This window comes from Cherax quadricarinatus, chromosome 34 (genome assembly GCF_038502225.1).
Source record: "Cherax quadricarinatus isolate ZL_2023a chromosome 34, ASM3850222v1, whole genome shotgun sequence".
Lineage (NCBI taxonomy): Eukaryota > Metazoa > Arthropoda > Malacostraca > Decapoda > Parastacidae > Cherax > Cherax quadricarinatus.
Window position 1 is genome coordinate 14,313,798 of NC_091325.1, and position 20,963 is coordinate 14,334,760.

General features: G+C 40.3%; 1 protein-coding gene and 1 long non-coding RNA gene across 8 annotated transcripts in view; one reads left to right on the top strand and one right to left on the bottom strand.

Annotated features, from left to right (window-relative positions):
• The window catches only part of LOC128693735 (deoxynucleoside triphosphate triphosphohydrolase SAMHD1), a 143,314-nt gene extending 128,532 nt beyond the window's left edge, over positions 1-14,782 (bottom strand). For 2 of the 7 annotated variants that reach the window (XM_053783577.2, XM_053783573.2), the window contains exon 1: positions 14,469-14,773. The gene's annotated coding sequence lies outside the window, so the exon portion shown is untranslated. Of the gene's footprint in view, positions 1-14,468 lie in introns of all 7 variants that reach the window. The other 5 variants (XR_011392764.1, XM_070091181.1, XM_070091180.1 and 2 more) reach the window with 5 other exon arrangements.
• Positions 1-20,963, top strand: part of LOC138853590 (uncharacterized) — a 210,106-nt gene that overhangs the window by 169,047 nt on the left and 20,096 nt on the right. The window contains exon 3 of the long non-coding RNA XR_011392765.1: positions 3,409-3,613. This is a non-coding gene — a long non-coding RNA (uncharacterized lncRNA). The remainder of the gene's footprint in view (positions 1-3,408; positions 3,614-20,963) is intronic.

Sequence of the window (20,963 nt, forward strand, 5' to 3'; positions counted from 1 at the left end):
CAGATGAATCAAAGGGATGTTAGGAAGTATTTCTTCAGTCATAGAGTAGTCAGGCCATGGAATAGCCTAGAAAGTGATGTGGTGGAGGCAGGAACCATACATAGTTTTAAGGCGAGGTATGATAGAGCTCATGGGGCAGGGAGAGAGAGGACCTAGTAGCAATCAGCGAAGAGGCGGGGCCAGGAGCTCGGACTCGACCCCCGCAACCTCAACTAGGTGAGTACACAAATATACACATTTACTTTTGGGCTTAAAATTTATACATTATGGACTCATTGCAAAACTGTTGTTTTTATTTATTTTTTTTTTTTTGATTCTGCAACAAAGTCTTTGCACTTGCATTGCAATTATAAATTTTTAATGATTTTGTATTATTCACCAAGGTAACTACCAGTTACCTGAAAAATTTCCGTCTGAACCTTTCATCCTAGTGTAAGTTATTATTATTATTACCATCATTATTACTATTATTATTATTATTATTATTATTATTAAGCGTTAAACTAGTTAGCCTGACACAGCTCCTGAGGAACGGGGTTAATCAGGACTGGAGGCAATCAGTGAATTTTTACGTTAATTAACTTCTTGCAGGCATTTGTTCCTTCTGTTCTTCAATTGCTTAACCAACCTCCCCCTATATTTCTTATGCTTAAAACATTACGAACATAAATAAGTCGAGTTTGTATTACGTTCATCCTGATAAATACTATTCAGTTTGATAAGCATTGAGTTAATCGTAGTTTGTGCGTCTCATTAATTAACGCTACATGTAGTGTAGTCAGGACACCAGCCGACTATCACATCTATTACGGGAAATTCTTCCCAGTGTAAACACAGTGTTTATTCAAGCACATATAGGCTCGTTTAGTATTAAAGCATATTTTTACACTCTTATACTATTTCCACTACCAATGCTTCCTTTCCTTCCTTTCTTAGTCTGTCCCTGTCCAGCTCGCCTGTGTATACTGGTTCCCTCTATCGTTTGTGTTAAGAATTGGTTATAACTATGACCATAATTTTAAAAGGGGTGGACCAGTAAGCCAGCGAAAGGTCTCGGTCAGATGACCTAAAGCTCCAACGGCGGGTCATTATCTGACTAAAACCATCGTCAGGAAACACTTGTCTTCTTTCCTGACAATCCTTACCTAACCTCTCTTTTGTGTCCGTGTGACTTTGTAAATGGTCCCAGTCGGACGTGTGTACTCACCTATTTGTACTCACCTATTTGTGGTTGCAGGGGTCGAGTCTTAGCTCCTGGCCCCGCCTCTTCACCGGTTGCTACTGGGCCCTCTCTCTCCCCGCTCCATGAGCTTTATCAAACCTCGTCTTAAAACTGTGTATGGTTCCTGCCTCCACTACGTCATTTTCTAGGCTATTCCACTGCCTTACAACTCTATGACTGAAGAAATACTTCCTAATATCTCTCTGACTCATTTGTGTCTTCAACTTCCAATTGTGGCCTCTTGTTTCTGTGTCCCCTCCCTGGAACATCCTGTCTTTGTCCACCTTGTCTATTCCACGCAGTATTTTATATGTCGTTATCATGTCTCCCCTGACCCTCCTGTCCTCCAGTGTCGTCAGGCCGATTTCCCTTAATCTTTCTTCATAGGACATTCCCCTTAGCTCTGGAACTAACCTTGTGGCAAACCTTTGTACTTTCTCTAGTTTCTTGACGTGCTTTATCAAGTGCGGGTTCCAAACAGGTGCTGCATACTCCAGTATGGGCCTGACATACACAGTGTACAGTGTCTTGAACGATTCCTTACTAAGGTATCGGAATGCTGTTCTCAGGTTTGCCAGGCGCCCATATGCTGCAGCAGTTATCTGATTGATGTGTGCTTCCGGAGACATGCTCGGTGTTATACTCACCCCAAGATCTTTCTCCTTGAGTGAGGTTTGCAGTCTTTGGCCACCTAGCCTATACTCTGTCTGTGGTCTTATGTGCCCTTCCCCTATCTTCATGACTTTGCATTTGGCAGGATTAAATTCGAGAAGCCATTTGCTGGACCAGGTGTCCAGTCTGTCCAGGTCTCTTTGAAGTCCTGCCTGGTCCTCATCAGATTTAATTCTCCTCATTAACTTCACATCATCTGCAAACAGGGACACTTCTGAGTCTAACCCTTCCATCATGTCGTTCACATATACCAAAAATAGCACTGGTCCTAGGACTGACCCCTGTGGGACCCCGCTCGTCACAGGTGCCCACTGTGATACATCATTACGTACCATGACTCGTTGTTGCCTCCCTGTCAGGTATTCTCTGATCCATTGCAGTGCCCTTCCTGTTATATGCGCCTGATGCTCTAGCTTCTGCACTAATCTCTTGTGAGGAACTGTGTCAAAGGCCTTCTTGCAGTCCAAGAAGATGCAATCAACCCACCCCTCTCTCTCGTGTCTTACTTCTGTTATTTTATCATAAAACTCCAGAAGGTTTGTGACACAGGATTTGCCTTCCGTGAATCCGTGCTGGTTGGCATTTATACTCTTGTTCAGTTCCAGGTGCTCCACCACTCTCCTCCTGATAATCTTCTCCATAATTTTGCATACTATACACGTCAACGACACAGGTCTATAGTTTAGTGCCTCTTTTCTGTCTCCTTTTTTAAAAATGGGAACTACATTTGCCGTCTTCCGTACCTCAGGTAGTTGCCCAGTTTCCAGGGACGTGTTGAAGATTGTGGTAAGTGGCACGCACAACATATCTGCTCCCTCTCTTAGGACCCACGGGGAGATGTTGTCCGGTCCCATTGCCTTTGAGGTATCGATGTCCCTTAGCAGTGTGTGTGTGTGTGTGTGTGTGTGTGTGTGTGTGTGTGTGTGTGTGTGTGTGTGTGTGTGTGTGTGTGCGCGCGCGTGCGTGCGTGTGTGTGCGCGTGTGTGTGCGCGTGTGTGTGCGCGTGTGTGTGCGCGTGTGTGTGCGCGTGTGTGCGCGCGTGTGTGTGCGTGTGTGTGTGTGTGTGTGTGTGTGTGTGTGTGTGTGTGTGTGTGCGTGCGCGTGCGCGTGCGCGCGCGCGTGCGTGCGCGCGTGCGTGCGCGCGCGTGCGAGCTTTCATCTGAGCTGCCTCCTGATGTTATCTCTGCTACAACATTTGCTATATTCCTCCATTTTAGGTGCCTTAGGTTGAAATCCCCATGAGCAAAATGTTGGGGGCAGGAGCTGGAAGATTTTCCAGACAGTGTTCAATTTTCAAAAGCTGTTTCTGGAATTGTTGGGACGTTGCATCCGGAGGCTTGTATACAACCACAATGACCAGGTTTTGGTTCTCGATCTGAGATGTACGCAAAAATTGTACTGCAACTTTTCTATTGGTAGGTAGTTTGGCAGTGACAAGGAACACCTTGCTTTTCCCAATGACATCGCCAGGAAAACCACCTTCACCTACTAAAATACTCTTTTTTATCAATCAGGTTTAACTATCAGGTGGTGATGACTCGCCCTTTGAAATAAAGCTTCCAGGTGTCATTATCAGTGATAAGGTTATACAGATATGTCTCCACACCTGCAACATGTTTGTAATCTGAAAGCAGAGATCTCTCCCCAAGCTGTCAAAGGAACCTGATGTTATCCCTTCACCAGATTCACCTTTAACACATACTTCGCATGAACCACCAGGTCAGTAATGTCATCTTTCTAGGTAATACATAACCATCTAATAGTGATAGCAATGACCTTACAGTACTCTGTAAAACATGTTTAGTGCCATCTGACTCAGGAACGAGGATACTGGGTAAGGTCCACAGGTATATTTTATTAGGTTCTGTGAGTGTTATCGAGCAGGAAACACACCTCAGCCTATAATAAATTAGTCTTAACTGAGTTAAAATTATATGACTTCTGGTTGACAGTAGCATTATGTACATTCACATAGGAAAATCCCAGTGTACATAAAGGTGCCGCACATCAAAAGTACACTGAAAACGATCCACTAGTATTAACACCTGATTGGCTTTACTATTTGAGACCACCCAACCAAATACAAATTTGTTTCAACATGATACACTGTTTATACAAAAATAGGTGACACTTTAGAGCATGTTGGGAGCCCATGTTATGCAGAGAATTTCGGGTCTGTTGTGCAAAATCTCATGGTGGCCCGTGGCCTGGTGGCAAAAGCTCTCGCTTCACGCAGCGAGTGTCCTGGTTTGATTCCCGGAGAGAGTTGAAATATTGGGCATGTTTCCTTACACTGGCTGTCTATTTATTTATTTATTTATTTATTTATTTATTTAATAATTTGAACATACAGAGGTACAAAAAATACAGGTAAGAGCAGCATGCCAAAGCCACTTGTAATGCATAGCATTACGGACAGGCTTAAAATTAACATAAGATTAACTAAGCAATGATGTAATCAGTGATAAAACATTATTGTAAACAGATAACAATAAAGCACAAATGAGTATTACAAAGACATATGGTTGCATGCATTGTTGTACATTCAGTAGAATGGAGTATTCTGTTAGGTAGTGTATTTAAAAAATAACAAAGTTAGATTGGGTCTTAGGTTTAACATTTATGTGATATAATTATGAGAAACATTTAAGATATACAATTTATATGGTTGTTATTCACTATTTATTTGGTTTTGGGTGAGTACGTGATCTTTGAGAAGAGACTTGAATTTATAAACAGGTAGTGTTTCTTTTATATTTGCAGGTAATGAATTCCAGATTTTAGGGCCTTTTATGTGCATGAGTTTTTGCATAGCGTGAGATGGACACGAGGAACATCAAAGAGTGATCTGTGCCTTGTGTTATGGTCATGTGCTCTGTTGAGGTTGGCAAGGAGATGTTTGAGGGGAGGATTAATATCAGAGTTAAGTGTTCTATGTATGTAATAGGTGCAGTAATAAGTATGGATGTTTTGTATGGTGAGTAGGTTTAGTGTTTTGAATATTGGTGGAGTGTGCTGCCTGTAGTGGGAATTTATCATTCTGATTGCAGCCTTTTGTTGGGTAATTAGTGGTCTGAGATGGTTAATTGTTGTTGAGCCCCATGCACAAATTCCATAGGTGAGATAGGGGTAAATAAGAGAGTGATACAGGGCCAGGAGGGCTGTGGAACATAGTACCGCATCTTCGATAGTATGGTCACCCATCAGTAATAATGGGTACCTTGTGAGACCTTTGCCCACTCTGCCTGAGGTATCCTAGCAAGTGAGCACGTCTCCAGTATTATCCCAGTGCTTAGCAGAATAGGGAATAGCATAAGAGGGTACAAATAAAAATGGGAACTATGGCTATAATTTACTTAATAACATGAGCAAGAACATAAAATATCCTTATGGACAATTACACAATGTAATAATTGACCTATGAGACTTACAACCAGGGGGAAGGGTAGCTGTTATCAGTAACACAGCCTTATACTCACTCTTAATTCACCGACCAGTTGACCCGAGATTCGTAATGTGTAGTCCACTACATATACAGCTGTCCAGAGCTCCCGCTCACCGAACCTGTTCCGACCTCTCTCTCCTCTCTCTAGCCGTTTCATCGAGCTTATATGGTCCTTAAAGCCCCCACCCCCCTTATGAGGCATACACCATGTGTTTTAGAACTTGACGCTAGTCAGGAACAAAAGACCTCAGACTTTAGCCACGAGGTGTGGCTGACAGCTATTTGCCAAGGCAAGGTGTGTGACCTCACAAGCACTACATCACAACCTGGGTGTTAGTCGACTGATGTGGGTCGCATCCTGGGACAAAACCGACCTAATTTTCCCGAAATGCTCTGTATAACAAGCAGCTTTCTATGTAGTAGTATGTCATTGATGTCAGGCCTGTATAACTTGTATATGTACTTGTAGAAATAGATATTTAAAAAAGTCTAAATTTATCTAGGCGTCCCTACTTGTGCATTTTTTTTTATCAGAGCTCTTACAGGGGTATGCATGGATACGTCGTCATGGTATTGCTTCAGGATGGCCAAGTTATCAGTACCAGCAAGGACAGTTGTTGTTATTGTCCCATAGGCCAAGGACTGGAATTGACATAGATCTTAACTGTGCCTGTTCTTATCAGCGCTCCTGATTTTGCAGCCTGAAACACTATTAGCAAACATGGCCTGGCTTACTACAAAAAGAGCAGTGTTCTTTGTAGAACCCAATTTGAAGGCATAGGCTAAAGCTGGATTTGTGGTCTTGGCCAGGTTCTAGTCGCCTGATTAAGGCGTCTTCATTTGTGCTGACTCGGGAATACAGACACTTAAAAATTATTATCAGTTCATCCAGGTCTTGTTTGCATATGTCAATTGAATGCCGCCCAATGTTGTTCAGCCCGGCTACCTGGCTTTTTGAAGACATCAAAATACTTGTCCTGATAAGCCTCGCTGAACTTTGGTACGATTGCTGCCATGCTCCCGATATTAAACAGTAAGAGGCCCATTATCATTTATATCAATATAATTAAGTCGTTTATTCCGGTTCATATGTGACCTTAGTAGTCTGTTCTCCAACCAGCTGCAGCGCCAGTGGACAAGTCACCGGGAAAATAAGTCACAAAGACGCAATTCTGGCTAAGAAAAAAGTCAAGTCTCAAATTATTTAACTATTTATCTTAAATCATTAAGAATATTCCAGCCGACTCTAAGAAGACACTACCATACTCCAGTCATCCTCCCGTTGAGCAACACACAAGTTCGGAAGGTATTCTTGGAGATGCACATATTATCAATGAATTCTTCCTTGAGGTGGGTTGCCAACAGCATCCTGCTGGATAATAGTCCTGACAGTCGCTTCTTTACGCTGAAACTAATAGCATGCCCACCATATTGAGGATGGTAGCAGTAACTGACGAGGTTGAAGAACCTAGTATTCCACCCTTCACGGATGTTGGTACGATCATTGTTGTCCATGGAGCCGTTCTGCACATTCCGTAATGTATTCCCAAACCCAAATCCTGGATCTAATGTTAAGTGAACGACGTAAAATAATAGAAACAAACTCCACAGTGTGGCCAAACACCATTAGTCAACTACGGCTTGCACACTGACTTATTTCCTGTGATATTTTTTTCAGGATTTGCAGCACCAAGGCTCCGTCCCTAGGAAGATAATAAAATGGCTCCTCTGATTGCTGGTGGTGATGATCATACTCGAGTTGCTGCTGCTCCTCCGGGGATTCTGTCCCCTGCCCAATATTACCATAGTTTTCACCAGTTATCGCCCAGAAATATGATGTGCAATAAATTTAAGCATATTTCTGGCATTAAGAGCATATGAAAACGAGGGAGATATATCAGTATGTCTATATCCAAATGTTGGTCCTGCCCTAAGGGGTAGTACCAGCCTCTCACTAAGGATCTAATTTCAAACCTTAGGAACGCCCACCTTACATTATATTTTTTTAATTAATTCAGATTCGGCCATATCGTCCATATGGTGTTTAAAACTCAATATCAGTGATAATTTTTACAGGATATGAATTTAATTACATCTCCTTACTTGAAGGGCTTGAAAACTCAAGATCCATAGAACAAGAGCTGCCCGTCTCATAAGTGTACAGGACGGTATAAGGCGTAAATTTCGGGCAACATCCCTCAGAGACTACAGATTCGGGCAAAATGGAAAAAATAAGATACCAGTTTGGAGGAAGAATAACTTGTTGAAAAAATTGTTTGCAGTCCGTTGAATAATTCTGAACATCCTAGTAAGTTTTATTTCTTTGATATATGGAACAACTACTGTAGTGGGTGTTCGTGGGTCAGTTGATAGTTTTTAGTTTAATATGTTTATTATGCACCCTATACCCATCCTGTGGGCGGTAGTCAAAAGATTACAGAGGTACATAATTGGTCCAGGGACTGGACTCCAATCCTCAGTTTACACACTGCTTACACCCGGTACTGGCGAAACGTTGGGCAATATTGTCTTACCCATGTTGCCCCTTTTCACCTAGTAGTAAATAGGTACCTGGATGCTAGTCGACTGTTGTGGATCGCATCCTGGGAGGAAAAATTAAAGGACCCTAATGGAAATAAGACTGACTGTCCCCTATGACGCACGCACTCCATTGAGTTATCCTGGGCGACTAGTCCTCTGGGTTAAAAATCCAAGCAAAATTTTTATCTTCATATTATAATGCACTTGCATGAAACCTGTATGTTGGTCGTTCAAATCTTGATAATAAGCAGTGATGATAAAAGGTAGACGACCCCTGCACCAAGAATTAGGTTTATTACAAGTAACTTTTCGCTTCTGACCTATTTGTGCTCCTTCCGATTACGAAAATCAGCCGGTAAAACAGTTAGATCCCTCCCGGCAGGATTAATGGCAAGATGAAATATACTGTGATGTATGGCGTGTCTTTTTTTTTTTCAAATATACAACAGGCCATGCCTAGTGTAGCCTTGATAAAGCCATTAAGTTTTATTTATTATTTGATTTGTGTATTTTGTATTTGCGTAATTAGTTGTATTTCACAAAGTTAATTGCTTAATGAATAATTTTCCACCCTTTCATTGCCACAGAGCACTGAGAGCAAGTTATTGTAAGTTTAAGTCACGACATCCAGTATTGCAATATTGTCCTCGTCCTCTTGCTCTAAGAAATCACATTAACAGCATTACCAACACGTTATGTGTGAAGGATGTGGAAAGAAAATAAATTCTGACCATAAAGAAAATAAGAAATGCACAGGGGGGGGGGGCGGCATGAAATTCAATGCAGTGGTAGATGCTGATCAAACATAACTTAAATATTTCGTCACTTCAGGAGAAAAATGTCAAAATTCCCAATTCAATGAGAACTCGGACAAAACTTCGGGAAATTTTGTCTGCCCCCCCCCCCTTAAAAAAAAGGATTCGGTGCTGTACGCCTATGCTTGCTTTCCTTGGATCCAAGGCGATGTTTGACCCTTTCTCTCAAAAGAAAGTTCCTTGACGCTGTGAATGGCTTCAACGCATTAGATTGCCTCCCATTTCCCTTCATGCTGTGTAACCCCTATAGGTTTAGAAGTTCCCTTCATGAAATAAAGTGACGTATTATAACAAATTTTACATGGGCCATGCAGACTATCATTTAAAAAAAAATTGTGCTACTTTAGCTGCATATTCATCTCAGCTGCTACCAACAGGTTGGGAGATTCTTACATATTACCATTTCAGTCACGAAGAAATTGGTTTAATTCAGTGTATTGATCCCGAGGGTTAATATTATAAGGCTACAGTCGACCTAAAAGCTATGAATGTCTTAATTTTCAAATTAAGGATTAACGTGAGTCAGAAATATATACAATAAGAATTCTGGGTTAAATTTATATCCGGCTATTGTGTATTGGAGAAGTGTAGTGATGGCAGGGTCAAGGTACAGGCTTAGCTGCCACCTGGCTATACTGGAAACCCCTTTAAGGTGGGTAGGCCTTGATGCTGGTAAAAGGCTCTTCATCCACTGAATTGGAGCTATTGGGTTTTGGGTTTCCATGTGATGATGATGATGATGATGACAAAATTCTCTGGTATCATTCTTTCTTCTTAATTTCCACTCATTGAAGACGACTTTATTCGGATTATTATTCCAGAGTGAATAATCCAGGATAACCCAAGAAAGTCAAGCAGTGTGACTTATTACCACTGGAGGCGGTTAAGTCCTTTCCCAGAATGTGACCCGCAGCAGTCGACTAATACTCAGGTACTTTTTTGCCATGTAAACAGATCTTGCCTTTGCGCCCAGCATCACCCAGAATTGAACCCGGGTCTTTCGATTAGAGCCCGAACACGCCACAAATGCACCAAGTGTCTATAACTTTATACAGCAGTCAAAATATAGAACAAACCTCTAAAAATAAGAATATATGAAAAAATCTAGTGAAGTAGATAATACTTTTTTTTTAAATTAGTTCGCAAGGTTTTTTCACGAGGCGTTGATAACAATATTGATAACATATCACATTATCTTGTGCATACATTCACAAGAACTTGCTGACTCTGACAACACAATGTTTATCAACTACGAGCAGGTTACAAGCAGAAAAAATGCATACGTATACATCTTTTGAACTCGCTGAGTTGTACTAGTAAAACTGGTGGTGTTTAGAGCAGGTGTTGTATACCGCAGTTGAAAATCTCGTACTAAAGGTGCATACAGCAGGTGTTGTAAAGTAAGGTATTGTATAGAAGTGTGTAGAGCTAGTGTCTTATTGATCTGCTGTTGTCACACCGAGGGTAGAAATGAATGTGACACCCAACTTCAACAGAGTTAATTAGTAGACTGATTAAGTACTCCACTTATCAATTTCCATTTAACTGTCCACTAAAGGTTGACACCTCTAAGACCCACTTAAGTTACCAACAGTATGAAGGAGACTTCTTATCACTTAGAAACTACTCGGAGATAATACTACTTAATGATACTATTATATGTGTGGTAAATTAAGTATTTAAAGATAACTCCAAACCATAATGAAAGGGAGTACAATGTTGTTTATTGTATTTGAGTACCCAGTACAGCAAAACAAAGGACATTTTTCCGTGTTTTATAGATCTGGTGTTATATAGAGTAGGTGTAATGTAAACAAGAATTTAAAGTCAAGTCAGCAGTCCGTAAGTTTCTGCAATAAACCTAATACACTTCGTAATATCTTTATTTCTACAAGTACATGTACAAGGTATACAGGCCTAGCTGACACCAATGATATACTACTAAATAGAAAACCCTTTGTGGTGTAGGTCAACTGTGTTTGTGAAGTCAAAAGGAAGACCTAACTGAGTTTAGTTTAATATGTTTATTATGCACCCCATACCCATCCTGTGGGCGGTAGTCAAAAGATTACAGAGGTACATAATTGGTCCAGGGACTGGACTCCAAAGTTTTGATAGCTGAGCAAGTTACAGAGGTAATGAACTCACAATTTACAAAGGTAATGAACTCACAATTTACAAAGGTAATGAACTCACAATTTACAAAGGTAATGAACTCACAATTTACAAAGGTAATGAACTCCAGGTAAGTCTGGTCACAATCATGACAAGTTACAAAGGTATTTACAGATTACAGAGGTACGTAATGGGTCCAGGGACTGGGCCCCCAAAGTTTTGATAGCTGAACTAGGTACAAAGGTAATGAGCTCACAAGTTACAAAGGTAATGAATTCTGTAGAATGGTTACTTACGTTTATACTTTGGCTACAATCATGAACAAATTATAGAGTAATGAGCAATTCACACTTCCACACCCGGTCACAACTGTAATGAGTTATTGGTGCAAATATTGATTGTTGAGTCACACACACACACACACACACACACACACACACACACACACACACACACACACACACACACACACACACACACACACACACACACACACACACACACACACACACTTTAGTTTAATATCTTGCACCCCATACCCATCCTGTGAGCGGTAGTCAAAAGATTACAAAGGTACATAATGGGTCCAGTGACTGGACCCCAAAGTTATGATAGCTGAACTAGTTACAAAGGTAATGAACTAACTGACCAGTGTAAATTATCACTCCTTGCTTTGGCGTCAGGTCTTAAGCGTCAGGTCTTAACACACGTGGTGTACGCCTCGGGGGGGGGGTGAACCTGGAGTTTAGAGGGGGGGTGCTTTAAGGACCATATAAGCTCTAGGAAGCAGCTAGAGAGGAAAGATTCGGGCAGAGTTGCTGACCATGTTGGGCCGGTGAGCAGGAGCCCTGGACAGCCAAGTGTGTAGTGGGCTATGCAGGGCGAATCTCGGGTCAGCTGGTTGGTGAATTAAGAGTGAGTACCAGTCCATGTTACTGATAACATCTCCACCTCCCCCTGGTAATAAGTCTCATAGGTCGATTATTATACTGTGTAATTCTCCGTAAGAATATGTTGTATCCTCACTCTTTATTTTATTAAGTGAACTATAGCCATTGTTCTCATTTTTATTTGTACCCTCTTATGCTATTCCCTATTCTGTTAATTAAGCACTGGATAATACAGACGTGCTCACTTGCTGGGATACCACAGGCAGAGTGGGTACAGGTCTCACATGGTGGCAGCGGTGTTAGTCAGAGCATTTCGGGCAAATTAGATCAATTTTTGTCCCAGGATGCGACCCATACCAGTCGACTAACACCCAAATACCTATGTTACTGATGGGTGAACATGGACAACATGTGTAAGGAAACACAGGGGTCAGTGTTGGGCCCCTTGTTCACAATTTACATAAACGACATAGATGAGGGAATAAATAGCGACATAAGCAAATTTGCTGATGGCACCAAAATAGTCCGTCCAGTTAATTATAATGAGGACATTAGAGCACTCCAGGATGATTTGAATAGACTGATGCAGTGGCCGGAGAAGTGGCAGATGCAGTTTAACACAGACAAATGCAAAATTCAAAATGTTGGACAGGAAAATAACCATGCCACATATAAACTAAATGTACATCTTAATTTTACTGATTGCGAAAAGGATTTAGAAGTTTTGGTTAGCAGTAATCTGACACTAAGACAGTGCATAAGCGTTCACAATATAGCTAACAGAATCCTTGGCTTCATATCAAGAAGTGCAAATAACAGAAGTCCTCGGGTTGTTCTTCAACTCTATATATCCTTGGTTAGGCCTCATTTAGATTATGCTACACAGTTCTGGTCACCGTATTACAGAATGGATATAAATGCACTGGAAAACGTACAAAGGAGAATGACAAAGTTGATCCCATGTATCAGAAATCTTTCCCATGAGGATATTATTATTATTATTATTATAACCAAAAAGAAGCGCTAAGCCACAAACCCATGAGGATAGACTGAGGGCCCTGAATCTGCGCACTCTAGAAAGGCGTAGAATTGGGGGGGATATGATTGAGGTGTGCAAATGGAAAACGGGATGAATATTATGGATGTCAATCGCGTGCTAAAAATATCTAGCCTAGACAGGACTCGCAGCAATAGCTTTAAGCTGGAAAAATTCAGATTCAGGAAAGATATAGGAAAGCATTGTTTTGGTAATAGAGTTGTGGATGAGTGGAACAAACTCCCGGGTACCGTCATAGAGGCTAAGACGTGTAGTTTTAAAAACAGGTTAGGTAAGTACACGAGTGGGCGTGGGTGAGTGCTAGTTTGACCTGACTAGCTCGTGCTACTAGGTCAGATGCCGTGTTCCTTCCTTAAGTGAACGTGACCTGACCTGACTAGGTTAAGGCATTGGCTTAAGCCGGTAGGAGAATTGGACCTGCCTCGCATGGGCCAGTAGGCCTGCTGCAGTGTTCCTTCTTTCTTATATTATTAAAACTAGGCAGAGGATACTGGATTAGCACTCTGGAAAGAGGTAAAGTTAGGAGGATATGACTGACATGTACAGATGGAAAGCATGAATAAATAAAGAGGATATAAATAACGTGCTGAAATTATATAAACAAGACAGGATTCAAGTTGGACAAATTTTGATAAAGGAAGGATATAAGGAAGTGCCGTCTTGGAAATAAGAGCTGTATATAGGTGGAACAAACTCCCATTTAGCGTCACTGAAACTAGAATTTTGGGTAGCTTTAAATACAAGTTGAGCGGGTGTAGTGAGGTTTACTTGCAGTCGCTTCTGGAGGTCACTGCTCCCGCGGCCCGGTCCTGGACCAGGCTTGATTGCTGGACTGATCAAGCAAGCTGTTAGTGTTCGCTGTCCGCAATTCAATGTATACACACAACCCGGCTGGTCAGGAACTGTTTTGTGAAATTTATCGAGATAGCTAGGGGTTTGTTGATAATCCCCCTTATGTATGGAGGGAAGGTGTTGAAGGGTCATGGTCCCTTAAGGACAGTCTGATTTCCATTGGGGTCCTTCAGTCTTGTCCCCCAGGATGCGACCCACATCAGTCAGCTAACACCCAGGTACCTATTTACTGCTAGGTAAACAGGGACAGCAGGTGTAAGGAAACTGATTTTCACACAGTTGAGTTACTTAGCTGTTTTAATTAAGTATTTTTGGGCTGTCACAGGTAATTTACACACACGTTACTATGTATGATAATCTGTGTAACTGTATTTGTATGTACCTATACCTAAATACCGGGGGTTGAACCACGGACACTGCCAGACAGGAGCGTTGCCAACCAAGCCACGGGACACCATGTGCTAGTAGACCGGGTGTTGTATATAGATTTCCTAGAATCGCTAGAAAAGGAGGAGAGCTACAAGCACAGTGTTACCACAACTGTCACCATCACAGTAGATCAATTTGGTGTTAGCAAAGCTGCATTTCCTCTTGAAAACTGAAAGATTTTATCACAACACACGCACACGCATACGCACGCGCGCGTGCACATGCCACAACTTGTCCTGATAAACAACTTCATATAATATATTAACATATACAGTAGAATCTGAGTCCTGAAGCTAATAATAAATATATATCGCGTATATTCTGAAATACGAAAGAATAAAATCAATAAATACGATCTTACTGTTAAAAGCGACGTGAAAGTAATAATGCGGAAACTAAGTAAGAGTTATAAACGGATATTTTACGTTACCAGTGCAAGGTGTGTGATGTAGTCAAGGCAAGATGAATGAGAGTAACACCATTCATTCACCAGCTGCAATGTCTTGTAGCATACTGATGCTGCTGTGTCAGCCCATGTCTGGCCTCAGCAACATGGCTACAGTTTTACACTTTCAATGTTTATCTTCAGTATTTAAATCTGTAATTTATACGGTATTATAGATCTTTATAGGTGGAGTTATTATTCTTATTTGTGTATTGGTATATGGATGCTTCTTACCAATTCGAAGGTGTTATTAGAGCAATATAGTGAAAATGAGACCAATCTGACAACACTGTATTGATGTTAACCTCCCTGCCAGGCGGAATCAGCTGACTGTTGGCACCGTTATATTTAATTGTCATACTGCACCTGAACAGGAAAATATACGTATAAAAAAATTGTTTTAACACTACACACTCTTTCAGTAATCGCTGTTAGAAAGATATCTAAAAATATGTAAAAAAAAAAATTGTAAGACAGGCACTGAAAGCATATTTGTTTTTTTTATTTTTATATATTTAGGTATCTACGAATGGTACCTTGGAGTGCCTAAATGTTTGTCTTTATTTATTACGTGTATAATTTGAGAACGCCTCACCTGATCCACTTCAAATTTTCCAAGTTGGTGAACTGTAGCGTTAGAAAATGTTCGTGCAGGTAATATTGACATTTGCAGCAACCCTCGGGTCAGTTTTATTTAGAAAATCTTAATTTTGGTTTCAGTGTGGTGACTTGAAAACCAAAAAAAATCTCTTGATTGATTTGACCTTCCAATGCTGGCGTATTCCACTTAGAAAATAGATAGGTGCCAGTTTCCCAATTTTATTTCTAAAATGGTATTTTTCCGTGCAGTAGCTTGAGTATGCCTCTTCAAAAGGGCTTCAGTCTTTAATAGCTGATGGATCTAATACAAAAATTACTTTTTGAGCTATACTTTATGGCTGCAACTTTGCTTGCCCAAATGCATAATCATGAATTTTCTGCATGCAGTCCTATGTGGAAATCCTTGACGCCGATGAGGGGTTCTTTATCCAAGGGTTTTGACTTAATCTTCCATTCCTTGGGTCGAACCTAGGTACCTCCCATTTCCCCAGATGCTATATAACCCCCTACAAGTTTAGCGCTTCCCTCTTAATGAAATTGTGGAAAATTGCATTTATCTGAATGTATCATTATATACATAACAGTAAATGAACATAGATAATTATTATTTATCAGTTAGACAAGTAGGAATTTGGGACATCTAGGTCGCAAAAAATGTCCCCCTTCGATACCTAAAACTGTCATATCCACAAGTTGCTCTGGACCTATTAATTAAATGAAATATACATCACCAGGAATGCTGGTAAATATAAATTTGTGGACTGTATATTAAAATTTAAAAAGGATTATAGCATATACACACATTTACATAACAGAAGGAAAATATCTTAATATCACTCACCAATTTAACTGGAGATTAACTTGTATCATACTCAGAAAACCTCACTGTCTATACATGAAAATAACAACTGGCCAGAGTTATAACATAACAGACTTATCTGAGGTTCCTGGAGTTGTCCTGTCCTGTCGCCTGATATCTCAAGTTATGCAGGAATGCACATCCAACAATTTCGCCTCCTATTTGAGAGGTGTCAGCCCAATACTAACCTCTAGAGCACGAAAATTCCTTCCCATTGCACTAACGTTGTATCCAATTCAAATTAACAAAATGGCAATTCTCCTTCTGCGCAGACGCAGGCTTTCCGTTTTCTATGACAAATATTATTAAATACAGTATGGCTATCTATTTACATATAACTACTGTATTTCTGGAAAATATATACAGTATTTTCCACACAAATAATGGACGGCCTGGACAAAGCCAGTTGCCGACTCTACCGCGATTGTAAAATATGAAATGGCTAATATTTCTTACTGGTGATATGACGATGCTCACTGGGTCTGAGAAAGACCCATTATAACCTCTGTAAACTTTTTTTTCCACTACCTCTCACAGGATGAATGAGGTACATAATAAACTAGCCACACAGGCGGCACAACTATTTGGAAGGCTGTCTATTCTCGAAGAAAATTCTTGTTCCCTTCCTAATTCCCGTCTAGTTTTGAGCAGTAGCGCACCTCATCCAAACAGGACATTCCATGGAGATACTTGATTTTTCATGAGGTTAAATTATATATAACTGCATTGATAATTGGGTTTCAATCATAAAAAATCAGTTTATCTAGATATCAAAGCAAAATATAAATATAATCTCGAGATTTCAGATATTCTATCTTTAAAAATGAAGTGATTTATTTCCCGTAATGTTTTCTTGGAAGTCTCTTGAGATTAGATTTAGAATTTGCCACCGAAGTGGCTAGTTTATTGCGCTCCCCATATCCATCCTGTGGACTGAAGCGCAAGAGCATATGGATACACAAAAGGCCTAGGAACTAGGCCCCAACGGATTAACAGTACATATGGATTTATATCTACATATCTATAGTTCACTTATCTGTTGCAAGCAAATTTAGAAAATTTGCTTAGTATATCTGGTATCTTATTTTCATTAATAAGATACCTTGACGTCACATAGGTTATTATACTGTCTCTGTATTCCTCAATAAGTGGACAATTAAGCACAGTGGTCAAGACAGTAACCATATGCCTGATCACATAATTTACATTTAGTTTGATCATCATCTGTGTGTCTTCCAAACTGCCATTAGTACTTGTAACCAAGCGTAAGCCTGGCCACTACAACATCAGTCAGTCTGTTCACATTGCAAGTTGCTCCATAAACATACTTATCTATGTTCATATTATCATAGTGGGTTATAGATCTACTCAGGCTTCTAACTGGATTCCTATAACAATAATTTTCATTATTTACTTCTAATATTTTTCCTAATGCTAGACAGAGATATACCAAAGTTATATTCTACATTCTCCTTCTTGGTACTCTTCTTGGCTAACATATCAGCTTTATCATGAAGGAGTAATTCAGTGTGTGATGGGATCCATAGCAATTGTACATTAATTCCTTTGTCCCTGATTTTTGAGTATCTATACCTGGCTTCTCCAATGAGCATGTTGTTGGAGTCATAATATAAGTTAAGAGCATTCAGCGATGACATAGAATCAGTAATGATGATAGTCAAGCCCAGTGTCATAGGTTAGCCTTAGCGCCATTAGGATTGCAAACAATTCGATTTGCAATGTAGACGCCCAGTTGTTAATTCTTATGCCTAGTTCAAGTTTATTATCATTCTTAACTAGGGAGGTGGCGACAAGAGCAGATGCAGCCTTGCCAGAAGACTCCTGTTTAGACCCATCAGTGTATATAACTTGTGATAACTTATTACTTCCAGCTAGGCAAGAAATTTCTTCTTGAGCAGTTGCTTTAACAAGTGATTTAAGGAAGGGTTTACTAGCAATGAGCTTCTTGGGAGGGACTTGCAGGTATGTGATATTAAATGAACACATCTTCCATGGAGGGGTAAAATGCTCTTGTTGTCTACAGTGATACAGTTCATGCAGATTATGAAACTTAATGGAGTTGCACGTTTTCATAATCCATTTAGATCTGTGTGTATTTACTTCGAGACACTTAGTAAGATTTATTGTGAGTGTCTGGTTCATTTCTTAACATTCTAATACCGAGTACAGTGTTAATCTCAACAATCCTATCACTGATATCAGAAATACCAAGCTCCTTCCTCATATTAAGAACCTTTGTAGATTTGGGACAGCCAAGAATAATTCTGAGAGATTTATTTTGCATTAACTCCAAGGGTCGGAGAGAACCTTCTCTAGCTAATATCAACATGGGAGAAGCATAATCAATTAACATAGGCTATGCACATCATTCTCACGATTCTCACATCACCACCATAGTTGGGGTTGTACCCAACAACAGCTTTGAGAGCAGGCTGTGCACATCATTCTCACGATTCTCACATTACCACCATAGTTGGGGTTGTACCCAGCAACAGCTTTGAGAGCATTTAGCCTATCTTTGCATTTCTTATTTAGTTGTGGTATAGTGGATTTGTTAAAGGGTACATCTACACCAAGATATCTGTAAGTTTTAACGTAGCTAATGTTTTCACCCTGCAAATAGATGGGTGGGGAATGTCATTTGCTTGTTAATATCTTTGTTTTAGAGGAAGATATTATGAGGCCTAGTCGATTACAAATTGCTTGAACTTCATTAAGAATGGTACTCATCTTCTTATGCCCTGTTGTGTGGATCATGTCATCAGTATAGCTTATAGCTATATGTTTAGGTGAGGCAGGTAGAGCATTTAGGAGAGCATTAATCAGAATATTAAATAGCATGGGCCTGAGAACTCCTCCCTGCGGTGTACCTAGGGATATTTCTTTAGACTCGCTTCTAAAGCCTTGGTAGAGGACAGAGGATACTCTATTTGACAGGTATCCTATTATCCAGCAGAGTAAGCTACCACTAATATTCCTTTTGGCTAGTTCATGTAGTATAACGGTTCTGTTCGCGATATCAAATGCAGATTTTAGATCAAGAAATGTGGTAAAGCTAGTAGAGGTGTGTGCAGTGAGAAAGGTGGAAATAGTTCTGCACACTTTTACCTTTCATGAACCCATGAAGGTAGGGGGAAAGTTGGTGTCTGATTCTATAGTACAGTCTGTTAAGTAACATTCTTTCAAAAGTTTTACAAAGACAACTAGTTAAGGAAATCGGTCTAAATGTATCAGGCTGTTGGGGCTTAGGGATAGGCACAATGAGACTAATGGTCCAAGAAGTAGGAAGAACGCCCTCAGTGTAACAGATTATACAGTGGGGTTATCAGGCACTTGCCTTAGAGTTCTGAGAATATCATAAGTTATATCATCCTCTCCAGGAGCAGTTGATCGACCTTTAGTTAATGCATTATATAATTCATACTCGGTGAAGAGGCAATCACTCTCATCAATATTTTGGCTCATAAAATTAATCAGTTTCAACATTTCTTCAGAAGCGCACTAATTTTTTTCTGATACGAGATGGAAGGTTTTCTTGCCTGGATGTTTTGGACCAGTCATTTATGAGGTCATTTCCTTTTTCAAGAGGAAAGAGATTAGCAACATTGCCAGTCTTTTTCCTGGTTATTTTATTTATACCTTTCCAAGCCAGACTTTAAGGGTGGACCTATTTATTCCACTAACAAATTGTTCCCATTCCTGTTGCCTTGCATTTGTTAGTGCAGCTTGGAACGTTCTGAGCAGGTCTGGGGCTCTACATTCACGGTATGCTTTACCAATCCTCCTAGCTGCATGTGTTAGATTGCGTAGCTCTGGATCATTATAGTATTTACATTGGTTTTTATTGTCAGTTATAATGGAAGGTTTGTTTTCTTTTCCTGCCCACTTGATCTGTGAGGACAGTTTCAATAGTGGCAACTAAATCATCACTGAATTTTTGTGGGCTCGTAATTCTTATACCATTGATCCAAGTGGTTAATAAAGTTAACTCTGTGTTCTGGGTTGAGAATAAGTTTCCTCCTTCTGATTACCGGAGATGTGATAAAGATTGACAGTTGTGAGTCTTGGGAAGTGATCAGATAGATCATCATCAACTATGACAGAGTCATGCATCGAATATGATGTATTAAATCCAAGGCACAGATTTAGTATGCCACCAGGCGCTGATCCACCAGGAGGCCTGGTCACAGACCGGGCCGCGGGGGCGTTGACCCCCGAAACTCTCTCCAGGTAAACTCCAGGTAATATATGTGAGTAGGCTCAGTAGTGCCCACAATTCGAACATTATCATGCTCATTTAGCAATTTCACTAGTTTAGTTCCATTGGTGTTTCCTATAGACCCACCTATATTCTTATGTCTGGCATTAAAGTCTCCAAGAATGAGGGTAGGTTCGCTATTGATGCGATCTGGTAAATCATCAGGTCGAAACTGGTTCGCTGGGGCATAGAGATTAAAAATGTTTAGGGAAAAATCGCCTGCATATGCTTTGACACCATGATACTGCATGTTTACTCGACTCTGCAGGGCAAGGAGTCAATGTGGCAAGTTCTTTAAGGTTGGTATGGTGCCGGATTAATATTTTGTGGACCCCTGGGGCACTAGTACTGTCAGGGCCTCCAGTGATATTTTTAAAAGAAAAAGTTAAAGAAATATTTTTATTTTTACAAGGTTAACCACAATTAAAATTCGAACATTTGCTTTGCGTAATTTCTTGGAAGCAAATTTCTCCAAAACATCAGAAAATTGTAAGCTGTTGAGAAATTTTATCTCTAGAGGCACTCCAGCTGGCGGAGGCTCCTGGGGTCAAACCCCTAAACCCGATGCCCTAATACGACCCTGTATTTGGCTACTCTAATAATAATTTTATTTCTACAAGTACGTGTACAAGGTATACAGACCTAGCTGACACCAGTGACATACTACTATATAGAAAGCCGATTGTTATGCAGAGCATTTCGGGCAACTTAGGTCAATTTTGTCCAAGAATGCGACCCACAC